Below are 12,770 nucleotides of genomic sequence, written 5' to 3' on the forward strand. Positions count from 1 at the left end.
CCTATACATCTCTGGCGTTTGGGGAATACCTGGCATCTATTCTCTTTGAACTGCAGAAAATAAAAATAAAGGCATAGTTACCAAAACATTTAAGAGGTTTAAAGCAAAACGTATGTATCATCCAATGTATATGTAAACCCTAACTCCTCTATCACACAACCCCAATGCAGGATCATAAACCATCTAACATTCAATGTTTCGGGGGTTTATGCAAAACTTTAGCATATGAAGACTTTCTGAATAGAATAGAGACTCTGGAAGGGGGAGGGGGAGTCTGAGTGGAGAGTAGCCAAGGTACCATGGCCTTGGGCAAAACTTGCCTCCTGTGGCCACCTAGTACTGTGACTTCCTTGGCGTCACAGGATATTTGCATTTCAGGCTCACCAAATCCCCAGGACTACACAAGTTACCAGATTCATGCTGTGTCTCTGGCGGACACTGATCTCTGTGACCAAAAAGGGCAGCTGCGATTTGGTAAGAAGAGAGAATTTCCAACTACAGAAGGTTACCTTAGGACCCAAGTGCTTGTGCTTCTTCCAGTAGGTGGCTAAGATGCATTTACCAAACATGGCTTCCTGATGTTTCCCATCCCAATTTGTGCCTGCGCAATTCTCATCCCATTGCTTTCCTGATCCTATGCTAGAAAACATGTAGGATCTTTATCCTTAAGAAACGTTGGTGTTGCTGGTTTTCCTGACTGACAGTGTCGGGAAAATGGAGTTAGTGTACATGTTCATTCTCTAATTTCTCTCCAGGATGTGAAAGCCTGCTTCGTATGTGCCCTTGGAATTCAGCTAATTGCTGTCAAGGCCATGTTTTACATTCAGTGACTTCCACTGAAATGACTAAATGCTGAGTGGACCCAGTCACTGCAGTGACATTAGATGATGCAGTATTAGGCATTAATAGGCTTGGACGTAAAAGCAAGTTACGTAGGTTAACTGCTCCCCTTGCCCCCAACATTAAGATATGGAACGAGTCAGAAGGACTACAAGGTATATAAAAGGAAAAGGGGGGGGGGCATGGCACTGGAGGAAAATCAGTCGACTATCCAGCTATCTTGCCTGCATTCTGTCATACCGATGGTCGTATCAGGTGTAAGCACAGCACAGTCTTTGGAGGCGGAACAAAAGAACGGGGTAGGGGGTAACCAAGGGCAATGGCATCCAGTCAGAGGGTTCCCAGGGAGTCCCTCCATTGCCTCCAGATGTTACCAGGAGCCTTCAAGTTCCCTACTCTTTCACCCATTTTTGCCCTTCTCTCCTCAGCGACACCACTTTCAATCTGCAGGTCCAGAACTCTGAATGAAGGAGCCAGCTGAGGGAACTTTTTAGCACCTTATACCTCAATTCCAAAATATAAGCAACGCGAGTTCAATCTAGCCCTAAATCGGTCAGAGAGCAAAGGCCTAGGATCTCCTGACTTGCGGCGACGCCCCCTCCCCTCCCGGGTGCAGTGACAGGATTCTGGGGTCAGCAGGGGGAGGAGAGAAGCCTCTGCCGTAGTCTCGGAGGATGCTTTTTCCCCCCGCTGCGGCTTTGGAATCTGCAACCTAGCAGGAAGCGGGACTGAGTAGCAAGGCCCGGGGCAGCAACTCGGCTCACCGCTTCACCCCACAAAGCGGCCCCCAGCCGCGCGCCCCCCCTCCGCCCGCCTCCCCCCGGCCCCCCGCAGTGCACATGCTTCCCGGGACAACAGCAGGCGAGGCCTGGGCGGCGCGCGAGGCGGCCGTGCGCGCGCTCCTTGCGCCCTCCTCGCGCGTGCTCGTGCCCGCGGCTGCGGCGGCGCGCCTCTTCTCCCGCTGCGCGCGTCGCGGGTGCAGAGGAGGCGGAGCGCTGGAGGCGGAGGCCGAGCGGGCGCGGACCAGCGGGGCGGGGGCGGCCCGAGGCGTGCGGGCTAGGGGGCTCTGCAGCGCGCAGCGGCGGCCCGGGGGTCGAGGCGGCCTCGGCGGGGGAGCGCGCCGCGCGCCTGAGGTGCCGACCCGAGGCCGCGGCCCGCAGCCGGCGCCCCCGTGCCTGACGGGGCGGCGAGGCGGGATGAGGCGCTGGCGCGGGGGGCGCCCGGCCGAGCCCCCGCGGCGGCCCTGGGCGGCCCGGCGCTAAACGCGGCGGCGGCGGCAGCGGCGGCGGCGGACGAGGACGGCGGGCCCAGCCCGCGGAGGGCAGACACGGAGCGGAGAGCGGCGCGCAGCGACGCCGCGGCGGCGCGGCGGGGCCGCGGGGTTCGGTAAGGCGCGGGCGGGCGGGCAGGCGGGAGGGCTGGCCGGGGGTGCCGCTGACGTGGGCCGCGAGGCGGGCAGGGCTGCGGGGCCTCCTGGCTTGGCCCGCACCGGTGCTTCTGGCCGTGCACGTTGCTATTGGATGCTCTTGGGGGCATCTCGGGTATCTCCCGCCCCCCCGGGCAACGGAGCTGTGTGCCCGCCACCTCCGGCTCTCACCCCTCGGCAAACCGGGCATTCCGACGGCCTCCAGGCCTGCTGCGGCGCTTCCCGCCCGAGGCCGAGGCCAGCAACCGCGCGCCTCCCCGGGGACCCGGCTGCTTCCAGAGGAGCCCCGGCGCGCGTGGGGGCAGCGGAGCCAGCGGTCTGGGCTCCCCGGGACTCCGGTGGAGTTTCCCTTCTCATCCTAATTGGTTGAAGTTGCTGCTTCAGTCGGACGGTAGTGGTGACTTAGTGCCTCCCTTTTTCCCTTGACTTCCCCCGCCACCCCCCGCGTACTGCGTTTCCCATTTTGTTGACTAGAGTAAATATTTATGTTAAAGGGTTTGTGCACAGAGCACAGGACACTGTAGGGAGAAAGTCAGACCCGATGTCTTAGCTTTAGTCTGGACTATTTAGAATCTCACCTGCGGCTGAGGCTTAGAGTAGGTGGCTGCGAGGAGGCCATCTCAGGATGCTTGGGATGGCCTCATAGTTAGTTATCCTTTAGGAAACAGAATTCGTATAATTACAATCTTGATCGTATGCAGAATTACAGTCAAGCTGTAAACTGCTCGAGGCACTGCATGATGCTACATGGATAGCTGAGCCGTGGCATTGTTGTGTGTGCCCCTTTTATTTTCCATTCTTTCAGAGTTTTATTTGGCACAGATTGAGACCTTTTAAGTGCGTCTGAATGGGCAGAACTTTTCTGATCCATCGGTTGCTTTTGTAAACACTGCCTTTATTTGAGTGCTTCTATTGGAAGAGGAAAAGGCAAACGGTGCCCGTAGTAACTGGCTCTTAGAGTCCACAAACTGTTAGGTTTCGATTCAGTGACTGGATTTGTTGGAATATTTCTGAGTAATGATGTTTGTGGTTCATGAATGCATTTTTCCCCATTATTGAGTGAATTGAAGTCAGAATCCGCATGTGTTCCTTGGCCTTGAGTGGGAAGGCAGTAGAAGCTGCAGTTGCCACAGCACACCCTCAGAGTTCTTCAAGAGTCCTACTGTGCATTCTTTTTCACCGGGTTGTTTGCGAAGATGAGGTGTGATGACGATGTGATTTCCATTTGCAGGAATGTCTGGAGTCTGATTCATCCTAGAGTTGGACATGGCAGTGATGCTTTTCAGAGCAAGTAATCTGTAGCGGTGTGAGGCTGGAACTGTGCTTAAGCCAGTTAATCTCTTCTTGCTGTGGCCTGTGTAGCAGTCCCTGGAATAAAGCAGCACTTTGGACAGAGGCTTGTCCAGCTGTAGCTATGGTGGCAGCCCAGATTGCTTATGATCCTGCCCTTGGAGATGGGGGCAGGGTGACGCAGTTGGGGACAAAAGATGTATGTGGGGCAGAGAGGAAGTGTTATTTGAAGAACCTTGGTCAGTTATATAACAGTTTTGTTTCCGAGGGAGAGGCTAAGAACCAGCAAGGCAGGCTCAGCTGTCATTAGAGCCTTTGATGTCGGTTTGAATTCCAGTAGTAGTTATGTTCCTTTTATTTCCTTTTCCCAACCCTACATTATTTTTCAATCACCAGAAGCTTAGCCACAATTGGGCCGAGACTTTAATGGCAATACATTCATTTCTACTTCTTTTTCATTGTCTCTTTCGACGTTATACTGAAGATGGTTTTATTGTTGCTTTTTCCTCTCTGGATGACTTTTTTCTTCATTTCTTAACACGCGGTTTCAGGAATCCTAGGTTGTCCTCAAACTTGATATGAAGCTTTGGATGACCATATCACCAGGCCTCATGAAAATGGTGCTTCATGAATGCTAGGCCAGCACTATCCCAACTTAGCTGTGTTTCCAACCCCCACTGGATGATTTTTCCATCAAAATCTTCTCTTTCTAAACTGACTGGGCATATTATCTGCATAGTATATATAGACTCACTGTTGCCTATAGATGAATTTAATAAATGTCAGGAACTAGCAGATGTTTTCTTCTTAAGACTGTAGCAAAAGGAAAAAGGAGAGGAACTAAACATAGTATCTTTAAAGGCTAAGACTAGCATCCTTGGGAATTTTAAGGGTTTAACCAAATGAACATGAAATCTGATATCTATGTAAGTAGTCAAGATACAAGTGGACTTGAAGATAGGCCATGGCTGTTGGTTCTGCTACTTAGTAACTGTTCTAGTTACTTTTCTGTTGCTGTGATAAAACACTAGTCAAAACCAACTTGGAGAGGGAAAAGTTTATCCTAGCTTACCTTTATAATATGTAACTGAGGCACAGGAGGGCAGGAATATGGAAGCAGGGACTAAAGCAGAAATAGTGGGAGGAATGTTGCCTAATGCTGCTTACTGGTTGGTTCCCCTGGCTGGTTCATCTGCTTTCTTTTCTTTGTCGTCTTATACAGCCCAGGGCTATATGCCCAGGGGCGGCACTGCTTATAGTGGGATAGACCCTCTCATCAGTCATTAATTAGGAAAATGGCTTCAGAGACATGCCTACAGGCACTTTGGTGGAGGCTGTTCTTCAATTGAAGTTCTCTTTTCCCAGCTGACCAGCACAGTAGCTTAGTGGCATTGTACCCTCCTTGAACTCAATTGGCATTTCAGAACCTGTTTATATTTATTTTTAAAATAGATGTGGGAAAGCTTGTATTATCCTCTTTATGTAGTTGTGAAGGGTCAGGTGATAGTAAGGATGTGGAAATACTTTGTAAAACCTGTTATGAGTAAGGCAGCACTGTCATTACATACAGAAGTTGTTAAATGCAGTCCTGTCTCACCTAGAAAATTCAAACTGTTTCATCAATTTGATATTTTCTTGTTGTGCTAGTGATCGAACCCAGGTACCTGTGCATGCTAGGCAAATCAATGTTCTGTCTTTGAGATTTATCCCCAATCCTTGGCAAATATTTAAAAAGTGATTTACAGAATGTAGCTATAAACAAGGACATGCTAAATGTCTTCTAGTTCTAAGCTTTTGTGGTACTTATTTTTGAGGAGATCCCTTATGAAATAACTACATATTTGGACTTTGGAGAATTTTTAGTTATTCTCGGGAAGGCTAAGTTTATTGAGACTTTGGGCTTCTTTTAGAGTATTCAAAATATCCAAGAATTTTACAATTAAGCTCATGTAAACCATAAAGATATTTTATAGGACTAGATATGTAATGGCAGAGTGCTTACCTGGCTCTAAGAAACAAATTTTGTGTTTGTCTGCATTTATGTGTGTGTACATGGCAGACAGAGGTCCGCCTCAGGTATCATTCCATAGGAGCCATCCATCTTATTTCTTGAGACAGGGTCTCTAATTGGCCTGGAGCTTACCATGTAGACTAGACTGACAAGTCAGTGAGTTCCAAGGATCTGTCTGCCTGTCTGTACCTTCCCAGCACTGGGACTGCACTGCATATGTAGGCCATCATGCTAGGCTTTTTTAAAAATTGTATTTGTTTTTAATGTGTGTTCTGGGGATCTGCACTTAGGTTCTCATGTTTGCATGGTAAGTACTTTATTGATTGAGCCATTTCTCTAGCTTGTTTGCATTATTTAGGTTGGGATTGGCATAATGCACACTACAAGGCTGAATGACTCATGAGCTAAGAGTAATTTTAAAAATTTTATGGTTGAAAAAAATACCAGGAGCTGGGGATATCACTCGTTCTATTATAGAGCCCTGCTCTGGCTTCTGTAAGACCCTGGGATTGGTCCTTAGTAAGGATATGGTCACATTCATTTATTTTACATGTTATTGATGGCATTCAACAGTAGAGCTGAGTATTTCTGGAGACAGTATATCCAGCAAACCCTAAAATCTTTAACACCAAGTCCTTTGCAGAAAAAAAGTTTGTCAACCCCTGATTTAGGACTTGACATTTTTTGCTGTAATTAGCACAGGTGTTGTTTTCTGTCATAGCCTCATGAAGTTCTGACTTCTGGATAAGCACTACATTTTCCTTTGTAGGCAGATAGACTTGTATCCATTGTGGTATTAAAAACCTTTGGTCCTGCATAGACTTGTATCTTGGTGATATGGGTGCCTCCATTATATATAACTAGAACATTGTATAGTTATCAACTACCTTAGGAAGCTACACTGGGGATTAAATGAATGGTGTTTGGCACATCTTGACGAAATATTGGGTAAACAGTAAGCACTAAGTAAGTGAACATGATGGATGTAAATTCTGGTCTAAAATACTGTAATAGTTTTGAGCTCAGATTATAGAGTTTTTTTTTCTCCTTGAGTGTTATTCTACTTGGAATTTATGGAGTTTTCTCTTATTGAAGCTAATTAGTTAGGTTAACAACAAGAAATAATTTGAACTGTATCCTATATATTGTAATATGCATTTGTAAATACATATATATGTCAGATAGTTAAGAGAAAGGGTGAAGATATATCTGTTTTTTCAGAAGTCCTGCTTCTTGATGATTTCCTAGCAATACCCTCAGGTAAATTTAAATACCACTTCTATTTTGGCATTGGCTTTTTTTTTTTAAAGAAAGAAGTGTGAGAAAGGACCTGTTTTTAATTAGGCCAGGGAAGATAACTGTCCCTGTGTGTATGCTGTATTCCAACTCTTCAGATTTTTGTAACATTATCTTTGGAATTAAAATAATAAAAGTTGTTTTTTTCTGCTGTTCAGAGACTTATATGATATTAAACTGCTTTCTTGAGTATTTGGCTTAAATTATTTTACAGTTCAGAAATAGGATGTATATCTCAAATGCTGTTATTGCTTAGAGTTAATCCCAATGGAAGAGTGAGCAAACATAAAAAGGCCATTGTTCTGACAGAGTTAAACAAAATAGAATTGGGGTCACTGTGGCTCTTGCAGTCCTGGAAATTGGGTGGTTGCCTGGCCTTGTATGATCCTTAAATGAAGTTAGGTGAAGCAGGGGAGGTAGAGGGGGCTGTGAAGTTCCCTCACTGCCCTTGGTAGAGCAGTGGGTTACAGGTGGAGGGGTCTTTAATAGTGGGTCACCACTCTGCAACTGTTGTAGCACATGAAAAATGGAGAGGCCTAAGGTTAGGTGACATTCTCTCTCCAGATAAAGACCCAGCAAAACCAGAGATTTCTTCACCTGGCAGATGAAGATTGAACAGAAATATCCCCCGAGGGTAATTACAGTTTCACAGTATACCCGGACAAGGACTCTTCCTTGGTATTTAAAGGAACCCACTGTGGGATAGGTGAAATTAAGTGAGAAATAGGGTGTTTGATTTACTTTCTCACATGGAAGACATGACCTAGGTTATTCGAAGTGAATGTAAAGTTGTATTTTCAGAAACAACTCAATTATTTGGCTTGTGGCCATACTTTAGCTAGCTTCCTTTTTTAAAGATTTATTTTTCATTTTGTTTGTGTGTATGTGTATGCCATGTTTGTGGGTGTCAGAAGAGGGCATTGGATCCTCTGTAGCTGAATATAGAGGAGGTTGTGACCGGCCTGATGAGGGTGCTGGGATCTGTTAATGGGTTCTCTGGAAGAGCAATGTGAACTCTTAACTGCCAGGGCATCTCTCCAGCCTGCTAGCTTTGCTTAAATGCTGTATCCAATTAATCTTTGCTCTTGGAGAGATGGTATACATTGAAAACAAATGTGCATTGCCACCATTAGGACATGTTAAACTAGATTCAGGTAGCTGGGTGGTGGTGGCATACACCTTTAATTCCAGCACTCAGGAGGCACACACAGATGGATCTCTGTTGGTTCAAGGCCAGCTTGGTCTACAGAGTGAGTTCCAGGACAACAGGGGCTATGCAGAGAAACCCTGTCTCAAAAAAACCTAGATTCAGGTTGTCTATAAGCATATGCAGATATGATAACTGTAGTAGATATACCATTCATTTGTCCAAAATAGTAAGATCTTTATTTTTTTGTAGCCCAGCTTTTATCCTGGGTAGGTAATCTGACTATACTTCTATTCCTCTTTTCGTTGCAAAATTAGGTGTTCAGAGAACTCTGATGATGAAAATTTACAGTGTTTTTTTAAAAGAACATATCATGTAAGTTCAGTAATTACCCAGAGCATTATACATTGACACCCCCCCCCACTCCATGAAGCACTTTTTACAGGGAAAGGAGTTTTGCACCTAAAGCTGGAGAACCTAGGCATCTATTTTGACCTTGCTGTAAGCAATTTGGAACCCTGAGTACATGGTTTGTTTTTAGCTTCATTTTCTTCAGATATAAAATGAGAGGTCAGATTGGTATGGGGTCCTTTTTTTGATCCAGAATTCTTCCCCTACCTCATGTGGTGGATGCTGAGGATTGAACTATGCTCCCAGGTCCTTGTATCAACAATTTCTGATTCTGTGATTTTTTTTTTTAAATAAAGTGGAGACCTTTATCTTACCTTGCACTTGGCCCATTTTCTGTTGACCTGTCCAAGGGGGACCTGCCAGGTTGTATCTTGCTGTATCTGTAGTCCTTCACATTCAGTAGGTGGTAGTCTTCACCCCAGAATGAGAGAAATCAAATCTCCCTATCAGTGCTATCAAGTACTCTTACAGATTCTGTATGATGCTACTACAGTGGAAAATAGAGAAGAAAGAAAAAAGGTGTATTGGAGTCTCTGCCCTAGGGAGCTATGCTAAGAGGAGAATTCAAAAACACAAGGAAGAAGACAATGGGATGAGGCAGTTTTGGGGCCTGCATTATTGAACATACGCAGGATGAGAACTCACTCCAGTTCTGAAGTTTGGTCACTTTCTTTTTGGCTGAGAAGTAGCAGTCCTGAGTGAATCTATTAATACCTGAATGAGAATTGCTCAGTGTAGGCCGTAGTAGATAGATGGAAGTTGCTTTTATTTTTTTAAGCTTTTACTTATTTACTTATTATCTTAGTTAGGGTTTCTGTTGCTGTGAAGAGACACCATGACGATGGCAACTCTTATAAGGGAAAACATTTAATTGGGACTGGCTTACAGTTTCAGAAGTTTAGTCTGTTATTGTCATGCTGGGGAGCATGGCGGCATGCAGGCAGACATGGTGCTGGAGAAGGAGCTGAGAGTTCTACATCTGGATCCACAGGCAGCAGGAAGAGAGTGAGACACACGAGGCCTCACTTGAGCTTCTGAGACCTCAAAGCCCACCCTCAGTGGTACACTTCTACAACAGTGCCTCATCTACTCCAGCAAGGCCGTACCTCCCAATAGTGCTAGTCCCTATGATGGTATCGGGCCATTTTCCTTCTAGCTACCCATTTATTTACTCTTGTGTGATATATGTGACCACCTGTGTGCATCCAAGGGCCAGAGGAGGACTTTGGGCATTTCCCTCTATTACCTTCTGTCTTATTCCTTGAGACAAGGTCTCTCACTGGTCCTGAAGCTTGTCATTTTGGCTAGATTGGCTAGCTAGCAAAGTTGAATAATATGCCCATCTTTGTTCCTTAAAGCTGGAGTTTCAGGCATGTGTACATGAGTGCTGGAGATTTGAGCTCAGGTCGTTATACTTATACCACAGTGTTCTTACCTAAAGAATTATCTTTCCAGCCCTAGAAGTTACCTATTTAACATATTTTAATTTGCTAGATACACATGAGAGGGACAGCCTTTCTTCTGAAAAGGCAGGCATATGAGAAGTGGCAAGAGACCAAAGGGACCCTGTTCCTTCCACCATTTAAACCACAGAACTTCTTGGTTTTTGTCTGAAGTTATTCTTCCGTAGTTTACCATTCTTTCTTTCCTGGCCTATGTCTTTTAAGCACGCTTGGGTATGTTACCGGCAAGCCTGGTAACTAATTGTTTTCTAGATGCCATTCCTTCAGCCTCCCTCAGGTTTTATCTTGACATGTGTTTGCCTAGCTAGTGGCTACATTTCCTAGCCTCTTTCTGATCATTAGACGTGGACATGTGACTCACTTCTGGCTAAATGGATGTGAACAGAAGTGGTGTGTGTGTGATATCTAGGTCATGGCCTTTGAGAGGAAGCAAATTGCCTTCTACTTCCTCTTCTTCCTTTTTGTGGATGAGAATGTAGCATGTTAACACAGTGCTGGGACATACTATTCAACCTTGTAGCTGAGAGCTTTGCCTTGGAGGGCAGTGGATAAATAATATAGGTCCCTGATAATTTTTGCAGTAGAGCCGTGGCCTAGCTTGGGACTGATCATTTTCTCTTAAGTTGATAGTGGGAGAGGAATAATATTTTTCTTCTCAGTCATTGTTATTTTAATTGAATAAGTTACCTGCTTTAAGCCACCTTTGCTTTTACCTTAACCTTTCTTTTGCTCCCCAATTGCTTCCTTCTTTTTGCAACAGAAATTTTGAAGAATTGTTTGCATTTGTTGTTTCTCCTTTTTTACTTGATTTTCTTTAGTTTGATTCATTCATGCTCTTGTTCCACCATTCCACTGATAATTTTTTAAAAATACATTTTAGTCAGGTGATGTAGATGAGTTGGTACAGTCTTGCCCAGTATACATAAAGGCCTGGGTTAGATCTCCAGTGCCAAACAACCTGGACGTAAGTGGCACATATCACTGATCCCAGCATTCATGAGGTAGAGGAAAGAGGATCTGGTGTTAGAGTTTATTCTCCACTCATAGCTAGTTTGAAGGCAGGCTGGTACATATGCAATCCATTCTTGGCTTCATAACTAGTTTGAAGGCAGGCTGGTACATATGCAATTCTAAATGTCCCATCCATCCATCCATCCATCCATCCATCCATCCATCCATCCATCCACCCACCCACCCACCCACCCACCCACCCACCCACCCACACACACACACAAGCCAGGTAGTATACATCCTCAAATCTAGCACTTGGAAAGCAGAGGCAGGAGGATCAGGAGTTCAAGGCCAGCCTCAGTTACATAGTCTGTGAAAAGCTAGTCTGGATTATGGATTACATAAGAACATTCCTTTTTTTTTTTTTTTTTATTTCCCCCTTGCCAGCTACAGTGTCACATATCTATAGTCATAAGTTCCAGAAGACAGAGACATGATTGTCACAAGTTCAAGCCTTGCTTGGTTAAATAATTTCTAGGCCAACCAGAGCCACAAAGGGAGATTCTATTTCAATGAAATAGAGAAAAAGGGTTTTTATTCATTTATTTGTTTTTTAGTTCTGGGGATAGAAGCCAGACCACACACATAAAAGGCTAGAACTCTACCACAGGGCTACATCCCTAGGGCCTGAAACCAGTATTTTGCAATCACCTGTATCTTGCCAGTTTAGCTCCTGCATCTTGCTGACATTTCACTCTGGCTACTGTCCAGCAGCCACATTGTGATTTTGTATATCCTTTTCTGTCATCTTACTCCTGTTTGAAAATTTGTAATGTCTCAGACTCTCAGGTGACTCACCCAATTTTAATGGTTTGGAGGTCACTTGAGTCACATTTCTGGTCCCTTCCTCATTGTCTTCGGGTTTCTATTGCTGTGAAGAGACAGCATGACCATGCAACTCTTTTTTTGTTTTGTTTTGTTTTTGTTTTTTTTTCGAGACGGAGTTTATCTATTGTTTTGGAGCCTGTCCTGGAACTCGCTCGGTAGACCAGGCTGACCTCGAACTCACAGAGATCTGCCTGCCTCTGCCTCCTGAGTGCTGGGATTAAAGGCATGCTCCATCAATGCCTGGCCCATGCAACTCTTATAAAGGAAAGCATTTAATTGGGTTTAGTCCATTATCATCATAGGAGCACAGGCAGACATGGGGCTAAAGAAGGAGCTGGGAGTTCTACACTTAGATCCTCAGGCAGCAGAAAGAGAGAATGAACATTTGAAACCTGAAAGCCTGCCCCCAGGGACATACTTCCTCCAACAAGGCCACACCTCCTAATAGTGCCACTCCTTATGAGTTTATGGGGGACATTTTCAGTCAAACCACCACACGCCTTGAGTGCTAGACTGATCTTAGTTCATGTCTCCTTCTGGGTTTCTGGTGGATACCTCTGAGGACAGCCTGGACAAAACAAGATTGTGGGTTCCTTTGCTTTACTACTTCCTCTCCTTTCATGTCTTTCTTGCCCTGGTAAGTGGCACCCTCATCCATGTACTGTGAAGATCAGACCCCCCTGGAGTCACCTTTGACCATTTCTCTTTACCTCACATTAACGCTCAAAAAGCTCAACTGTCACAATACAGTCTGGTCCTGAGTCCATCTTAATTTTCTTTCACTGTTTACAATGTAGGCCAAGCTACTTTCTCTGCTGGAAACCTGCCAATAGCTTCTCTGCCTCTGCTCTGGACTCTGTCCTTCTCCTTACATTCTTCATTATAGGGGCCAAAGTAATGGTAAATGTTAGTCAGACGTTAACATTCTCCTCTTGAATGGTTCCATGAATGTTAGTGCAGAAGGCAAACCATAAACTTTTAACATAGAAGCAAAACATTTAGCTTGACCTGTGTCAGTGATTATCTACCCAGGAAAGTTTTGCCCAT

The 12,770-nt window shown here is 45.1% G+C and overlaps 1 protein-coding gene across 1 annotated transcript in view; it reads left to right on the plus strand.

The window, feature by feature from the left end:
- Positions 1-2,184: 2,184 nt before the first annotated feature.
- Arhgap32 (Rho GTPase activating protein 32) overlaps positions 2,185-12,770 on the plus strand; it is a 216,330-nt gene continuing 205,744 nt past the window's right edge. Inside the window, 1 exon segment of the mRNA XM_040730215.1 lies at positions 2,185-2,226. The gene's annotated coding sequence lies outside the window, so the exon portion shown is untranslated.

Source organism: Mesocricetus auratus, unplaced genomic scaffold, assembly GCF_017639785.1.
Source record: "Mesocricetus auratus isolate SY011 unplaced genomic scaffold, BCM_Maur_2.0 Super-Scaffold_100022, whole genome shotgun sequence".
In the NCBI taxonomy this organism is placed as follows: Eukaryota; Metazoa; Chordata; class Mammalia; order Rodentia; family Cricetidae; genus Mesocricetus; species Mesocricetus auratus.